An 8,779-nucleotide genomic window follows, 5' to 3' on the forward strand; every position below is an offset into this window, starting at 1 on the left:
AGCTTAAACCACTGCAAACAAATACTAATGTCACATCAGTTTCTTTACATATAATGCTGCTTTTGAAATAGAAAACATGACATCTAAACTGAAAATTGTGTTGCTGGCGTTTAACACTATTGCCACGTTACCTGCCCCACACGGAAGCTTGGGCGCTTCTTCCGACTTCCTAGGAACAATGAAAACCTGGCCGATGCAACTGCGGGGTCCAAGGGAAGCGCCAAGCCCCGAAACCCTGCTGCTGCCGGTCACTATTCACAGATTACAATGCAGATTATCTCGAGACTGTCACCACGGAGTAAGCTCCTAAAAGAAGACAACAAAACAGTTTAAAGATTTAAAGCAACTATAACTAAAATCATGTTTAAGAAAAAAAAGGCATGAAGCTTTCCAAACAATCTCTTATTTGAATGTACATTACATGACCCACAAAGACACTGGGCGAGTCGACAAACAATATCCACAAAACAAAGTCCCCTGCTTCCTTAAGGACTTTTAAAGAAGGGAAGATACTTTGACTACACCTCAAAGCAGGGGGCTGGAAAGGCCTCCGCTTGCGCACTGGTGGGGAGGAAGCTGGTGGGCAGAGGGCAGAGGCCTCAGTGGGAAGGAGGGTTTCAAAACTGATCATTGGTACCAGCTGCTTTCCAATTACAATCGTACTTTTAAGATGGACCCAGGTCAGTAAAAACCCAGAGACAGAGAGAAAGGAACAAAACATGAAAAGATGAACACAAAAATTACACATGAAAGTCATTATTTAGAAATTCTTTTCTTTTTAAATCTATTTATTTAAGTTTTGGCCGTGTTGGTCTCTGTTGCTGTGCGTGGGTTTTCTCTAGTTGCAGTGAGCGGGGGCTACTCTTCGTTGTGGTGCGTGGGCTTCTCATTGCGGTGGCTGCTCTTGTTGTGGAGCACGGGCTCTAGGCGCATGGCTTCAGTAGTTGTGGCACGCGGGCTCAGCAGTTGTGGCTCGTGGGCTCTAGAGCACAGGCTCAGTAGTTGTCGCACACGGGCTTAGTTGCTCTGCTGCATGTGGGATCTTCAGTTCCCTGACCAGGGATCAAACTCGTGTCCCCTGCCTCGGCAGGCGGATTCTTAACCACTGTGCCACCAGGGAAGCCCTAAAACACTATACCTATGTCATCCTTTTAGTTAAAAATCTAAGGAAGATTTCAGAGGACTAATGTGATGATGATTGAACATCACCGGGGTACAGCTCATCTATGTGTATTTACATATTGAAAGAACGTTTCTCCTCCTGTGCCCTCATTCAATCACGATACCTAGTTTGCTCCACAAATGTGTCTCTGTTTCTAGGTAAGTCCGCAGTGTTAACATTTTAACACATTTTGCTTTCTAGACCCAGGACTCCCTGCCCGCAACTCACCTCTTCCTCACCTCACACCAACTGCCTCCCCTCTAACTGTGGTCTCCTTGGGTGACCTCAGAGCAAACATTCCGTCCCACCTCCTTTTAAAGAGATAGCGACCATCTCACTCTGGTCACCCCCGGCCCCCCATGGCCACCACCTCTCTCACATATGGTCAACCCATCTCAAAATGAGAAACTTCTCAGGAGAAACTGTTCAGAACAGTGAACATGTATAAAAGCAAAGAAATTACGATGGTCTCAGGAATTAAAACGTTTTTAAGGTTTGTGTTAATCTCAACCACCCAACCAAGAAGAAACCCATGCCTCTGGATTTGACTTCTGAATCATCAGAAAAGGAAAATCCAGCTATTTCTGTTAAGTGGAATGAAGTACTTTATTCAGAATAGATCATATCATTTTAGATCATCTGGTTCATTTTGGTTCTTTTTTTTTGATTTTACATTTGCAAGATCGCTTTCATAATTTCTTCCCAGAAATTCTAAGGTAAAATTTCAGGTCACGAAACAAAAACAAACCCCTATGATCAAGGCAAAAGTTAAAAGAGAAAAATTGTGTTCTGTTCCTAACACAACTTAAAATGTGGGTCCACACACAACAGCAGGTCACCAAACGGTGGTCACACCGTACTAGTAACAACTTTTCCCCACCGGAAAAGAACGGTGGGCGGTCATCCCTGAAACTGGGAAAAAGAAAACCTGGAGGCGAACATGATGCACTGAGATCGTTTTAGATCTTTACATTTCTAAGTGCAAATGTCCTCTCAGCTGAAAATGGCTCCACTTCCTAAGCAGACCTAGGAATACCAACACGAAACCTTAGGTTCCCCCAGGCCACCCAAGGGCAGGAAGCAGCCCACCACCTCCCAGGCAGCTCTCCAACGTTTTGCTGTCAAGGTCCCTTTATACCCTTACAAACTGAGGGCCCCAAAGAGCGGCTGCTCATGTGGGATATGTATTTCCAAAATTAAACCTGAGAAAGGCTTTCAGAATTGTGGATGTTCCCTGATACCACATCAAACCTCGACAGGCCGCAGTTCCATGAAAACTACTTGGGACACGAATCTGCAACCACAGCCATGAATGCTCCACACCTTCCTGCGTCGTAACGCACTCTGAAAACAGCTTTTGCCTATGTGCACGGTGGCCAGTTGGACACGTGCAGAGTCCACACGCTGGCACATTTCATTAGACGACATGAGACGCATCTCTTAATGTGAGCGCCCATCTCCTGAAATGTCTTTCATTACTGGGAAGCCATCAAGCTCAGGGTGGCAGATAAAAGCTTTTCCAAATGCTAATTTTCCTTTAACACCGGAATTTTGTCATCAGTAACAAATATAGGCAGTTGATTTCCTCGAGTCTCACGCTGTGCATCTTCGAGAAAACGCCTGACACACACCACCTGAAAAATGCAGTCCATCGGCACTGCTCTGCGGCCCCTGGCTGCGGGCGCCTCTGGCTCCTCAGGGGCACTACCAGGAACCTCTGTGCCAGCAGTGCAAACGCCGACCCGGCAGGGCTGGCTCACGAGGCCGACTGTGACCCTGGACAGGGCTTCTGAGCTCTTAGCCTCCAAAGGGTTTCAAAACACACCATTTCCGGTAGCTCAAGAACATTCTGGATACACGCCAAGCGCTCACACGAATCCGCACTCCAGTGTCAGAGGAGAGGAAACATTTGCTTCCACAAAACTGTTCTAAAGCCCCACTTCGTTTTCCCTTCAGACTATACAACCCTTGGAAAACGTTAAGCTGCCAGAAGTGATTTTCTTTCAAGCAAAACCCAAAATACGCTCCCCAAACAAACAACGTGGGTGCTGCCCGACTCTACAAGCACGTAAATCTGAAGGCTCCACTACTACAAAGCTCGCCACAGGTAAGTAACCGCATCTTACCCATCTGAAGATGCTTAGTTCTATGCACTGGAGACTAATTTCTCTGAGATACTTTAAAATGTAGTATATAACCACAATGAAGCTCCTATTTTCACAGCACAACAAACACGAGAAAACCGTTGCGGCTTCTCAAAAACATAACACACAAGCGTGCACCTGCCCTGCCCACCTAGCGGCAAAACAAGGTGGTCCTCCGAATCTCACACCCCGAAACAATATTCAAAGCTAACAATTTTAATTTTGAAACAATTCTAACCTGCGGGTCACAAATTATATCCAGTGCTACAACATAACCTCATTATTTCGCTCACAAATTATATCCAATGCTACAACGTAACCTCATTATTTCGGACTCTGCTAACTCAACTTATGGTTCTAACAGGCTGGGCCAAAGTTCACAGTTACTGATATTTCACGTTAAGAGTCTTCCGTCTCATGACGAATCCTTTGCTGGGGATGAGGAGGGATTGAGAAGGTGCTGAAAGTTCCATGAAGTACTGAAAACAGCAAGCTTTCACAATTTCACAAGCCTCTTGCACAATTCCGTTTTTATTAATGGGACAGTCACTAACGAGGCCACGCCCAGGAATTTGAGAGGACATGCGACATCCTGCCGACCTGGCAGCGGTCCCTCTCAGCGACCCCATGCTCATCCTGACTCGACTGCCCTAGTGGCACTGCAGTCCTTTAGATGGCCAATCCAAAGTCTGCTGCTTGCCAAATAACACTGTCATTCAAATTCCACTGAAGCAAAAGGACCCACAGCACGATACGCTTCTCAAGCGGTAACTACAGAGAGAAATCTAGGAACCACCTGCTGTTCAAAATTTCTTAGGTGTTTTTGCTTCACAGGTCTGTGCAGACAAAAAGTAAAACTTGTTGCTTAAAAGCTCGCCACGACTGGTGCCTCGGCAAAGCTCTGGTGAGGCCGGGACCCCAGCTCCCCCTTGGCGGGCGGGCAGCGGGCACTCTGCTTTCTCTCTATCCACTTCCTAGTGAAAACACAGGCTTGTGACGTCGGTGGGCAGCTCTCCAAAAGCGCTTCAGGAACAACCAGCAGAGCCACCTGAATGCGTCTAGGGTAAGATGGAGGAAACGAGGCTTTCCCTGTCCTCTACGGAACCGCTTGCTACCTTGGATGGACTACTCCTGTGGTCTGCACGTTTGTGCCCCCGGAGCCCTCCTGAATGGGATATCTGCCCTGGAAAAGAGGCCCCAGACCCCACCTGGCCCTGCCACCGGGACCCAACTGCCCCGGCATCCTGACCTCGGGCCTCCCGCCTTCAGAGCTGCAAGAAATCAAGTCCACTGTGTCAAAGCTCCTAGTCTGTGGTCCTTGCCACGGCAGCCCGAGTGCACTGAGGCAGCTCCCTCTTGTCTCTCAAGGAACAAGAAGACATGGCTTCAAACACTGCCAAGGGACTCTCTGAATCCTACACCCTGGGGGTTGGTGCTTATAAGACAAGGCCCCCGCCAGGGTCTTAGGGACCCTCTGAACTGCACAGGCTCCTGTCCTCACCGAGTCTGCAAGATGGGGCAGGTCTGGCTAAATGCCCAGGACAACACTGGGATGGGCCCCCAAACGGGAGCCTCCCCCATCCTTCCCCAACCAAGACAGAGGGTGTGACTGTGAGGTGGGGGGGAGGGAGGGTCACAGAAGGGACCTGGGCACAGTAAGTCGCTCCCCAGGACAGTCAGCCCTGCTGGGCACCTCAGGGGTTGCTTCCTAGGGACCCTGATCCTCCAGCTCCACCCCCCTAACCACCCACCCTATCGCTTTCACATCCGCAGTGGTCTGTCTGGGCCCCGAGTGCACCCGGGCTGGCTACTCCCTTCCAGCACCCACGGGGGCACTGCTGCCAGATCCCCGTGTCACCCGTAGCACCCAGTGCAGGCCCGGTGCACCGTGTCTCGCTGCGGCAAGAGCTGTTGGTAAGGATCCGGTGAGAGGCTGTGGGTGAGGACAGCCTACGATAAAGACAAAATGCCACCGTTCCCTCAGGCCCAAAGACCCCTGGGGCCTCCTCACCCACAGCACACCCCGGCTGTACTCTGGGGCTCTGGTTCCCGGCGGTCCACTTTGAGGGGGACGTGTGCACTGAACCCTCTTCACTGGGGACCACAAACTAGCCAGATAGTCCACGCTGTTCCCAAAAAGCAAGAACGTGGTTGAGGGCCCCCTGAAAACATTGCCTATCTTCTTAAAAGTAACCCATTTCCCCAGGTGTTAAAGTTCAGAGTCAACTGCCTTTTGAAATTCCCATTTCTCAACAACAAGAGCATTTCTAACCATGACCTACAGCAGAGGTTCTCAAAGTGTGGCCCCCGGGCCTTTCAGGAGGGGCCCCCCCAAGGTCAAACTATTTGCACAACACTAAGGGCACAGACGTGGTGGTTTCTCAGAAGCCAAATGACAGAGATAGGACGAAGGAGACAAGAGAATCCGGCTACTGTCGCTTAAGCCAGACGTTCAGGAGACCTGCAAAACCCTAGGACAACACTACCTTTCTCATTAAATTGTTTTTCTTTTGGAACATAGTTTCCATAAAGTGTTATTTACGTTATTATTTTTAAGTATATTTAAATGTCTCATTTTTAATGCCAAATATGGAAAATATCAATAGACACAACATAAACAAAAGCCCTTCGGGGTCCTTGTTAATTTTAGGTGTAAAGGGGTCAGTCTGAGTATGGCCAACAGCACAGACTTGACACTACTGGCTACTTCAAAGGGCTGCTCTTGATGGGCCAGTGAGACTGAAGGGCCGTGACAGTGACGCTCCAGGAGGCTGCTCTCCCAGACCCTCCCCACCTCTCCTCGGATGACTGAGAAGGCACCAGTTATGAAACGGCAGCATTCAGAGGGACGGCCACCCAAGTCCAAAGAGAAAATGGCTGGAGGAAAAAACCAAAGGCCTGCTGCTGTCTCACAAGTACGTGCTTCATGAGTGGAGCTGCATCTCATGCCACAGGCCAAGGGGCAAAAATAATGCTTGGAGACCTTGGAAATGCAAAAGTCAAGAATTCAACTGTATACTTGAGCTGGAATCTTCCTTTCTTTCTCTGAGATTAGAAGAGGCCAATGTCTACCTTTGGGGGGCAGTGGGGAAGGTCCAAGCTTAAATAAAGCAGTTATTAAATAAAAACAGGATTTTACAGATCCACGCAGAGCTCAACTTGAGGCAACTTCTCCGACTCCTGCCACCACTGCCCGGGTCGCGGAAGTGCAGAAGAAAGCCACCTTACTACTAAAAACACAAATACTGTTTAAATTACAATCTAACAAACCTAAAGAGCCAATGGCTAGCACTGACCTAGCCCTGTCTCCATGGGGCACTGGGGGCATTTCAGGGGGACCACTCCTTGTGCCGGCTCAGCATCCCAAGTCCTGACCAAGGCAGCCCCCAGTGTCCTCCTCCGCTGACCACAGCATGACCACACCCACACACTAACAAGTAGGGTAAGTCCTCTGATAAGCAGAGAGGGGGCTGGGAGGCTCAAGGGGCAGCACCACGGAAGAAGGCAGGCTTCACACCAGGGTGTCCCTGCCTTCAATCCCAACTACAAACCTAACAGCTAGGTGTGCTGCCCAGGGAAATGGGGACAACTGTGAAACTCCATCGTGTCAAGTGCCAGTCAGAGTATGATAAATAGCCTGTGTCAATTGTAAGGGGGCTCCCAGCATGCCTTTTTTTTTTTTTTAAATTAAGGGACACAAACCAATGTCCATCACCAGGCGACCAGTTTGAGAAAAACCCAGAAACAGCCATATGATGCAATTCTTTAAGACTGTAATTAAAGGATGATGAACTCCACGGCCCCTGCCATGGAAAGAGCCCCACACCCTTGAGCGAAGCCAGCAGGTAACAGTTCCCAGCACATCTTGACCCCCACCCCCACCCCGCCCCAACCAAGTTCACAAACACATCCACAGCTGTAACTGGGCTTCCAAATGGTGCCATTTCTGGGGTTTCTGCTTTCTTTATATCCTTTCATATTTTATATCCTTTCTTTATCTCCTAATTTTCTCTCTATATAAACTTATCTTTGCAACCCATACACAGTACAGCTCTCTTTACATTGGGGGAGAACCTCATTTCCCTTCCTGTAGTAAAGGTGTATTAAATACCTCTTGAGTGTCTCTATCAGCGTATGAAAAACAAAACCATAGCACCTAAGTTTGACACTCAAGAGAGAAACTTCTGCTTTACAAATTACAAACAAGATAATCACACCGACTAAGTAGGTTTTACAATCACGGCTACAACAATTCTTATTAAAATGCGTACAATTACCTATTCAACTTCACGCAACAACTTACCCTCAAAATTAGAGGTGACCTTTCAACAATGCAGGAACTGGACTCCCATCCATTTCCCGTGGATAACTTATACTTGGCCTCCGTATACAGCAGACTGTGCAGTACCGTACTATTTACTACTGGAAAAAGTCCCTGTGTAAGTGCACCCGGACCGTTCAAACCCATGTTGTTCAAGGGTCAACTACACTACTCAAACAAATAAAATGAAGAGAACAGTATGGAGGTTCCTTTAAAAACTAGAGTTGCTGTATGATCCAGCAATCCCAGTCCTGGGCATGTATCAACCTAAATGTCCACTGATGGATGCAATGGATAAAGAAGATGTGGTTAATGTATACATCAAAACATTACTCAGCTATAATGAAATGCCATTTGCAGCAACATACATGGACCCAGAGATTATTATACTAAATGAAATCAGACAAAGACGAATATATATCACTTATATGTGGAATCTAAAAAACTTGACATAAATAAACTTACTTATTACAAAACAGAAATAGACTCAGACGTAGAAAACAAAGTGTATCCCACGGCCCGCATGCTCGGGCATGGGGATAAATTAGAGTTTGGAATTTTTTAAAAAAAAGGCCTAAGCGAGAGACTCCAGGAAGTGTGGGCGCTTAAGATCAACGGAGCTCAATGGAGACCGTTAGGCCTCCTCCTTCCCAAATAGTACATGTCCATTAGCTTTTAGTCACAGAGCCTTTGCAGTGGAATTAACACACATCATTTGATGCTGGCCTTAAAGAGAGTAACATTAGGTTTCCACTGTACCTGACGCCACCATTTCAGTAAGAAGAAATGCACAAGGGACTCTTTAAGGAAAGTTTTTCTTAAAGGACTTCCCGAAGCCACCAGTTGTATGAGAAATCAGGCCTCTACTGGACACAGTGCCAACTGCAGGGACCCAAGGACAACAGTGAACTGACCTGTAAACATTCAATCTTCGCTCTGTAAGAGCCAAATGGAAGTCACTTGGTAGCCTGCAACACGTGGATAAAAAAGGTAAAACACGTCATGTTAACAGAAATAAAAAACAATCAGTACCTGGAACATCTGGAAAACACACACACAAAAGACCCAGTCCGCGGGCTGCCAGGGAAGGGGCTCCGCGCCAATAAGGCACCCTGTGCTCAGTCACGGAGAGACTTCCAGTGTCAACAGCAG

The sequence above is a fragment of the Hyperoodon ampullatus genome (assembly GCF_949752795.1).
Source record: "Hyperoodon ampullatus genome assembly, chromosome: 5".
NCBI lineage: Eukaryota > Metazoa > Chordata > Mammalia > Artiodactyla > Ziphiidae > Hyperoodon > Hyperoodon ampullatus.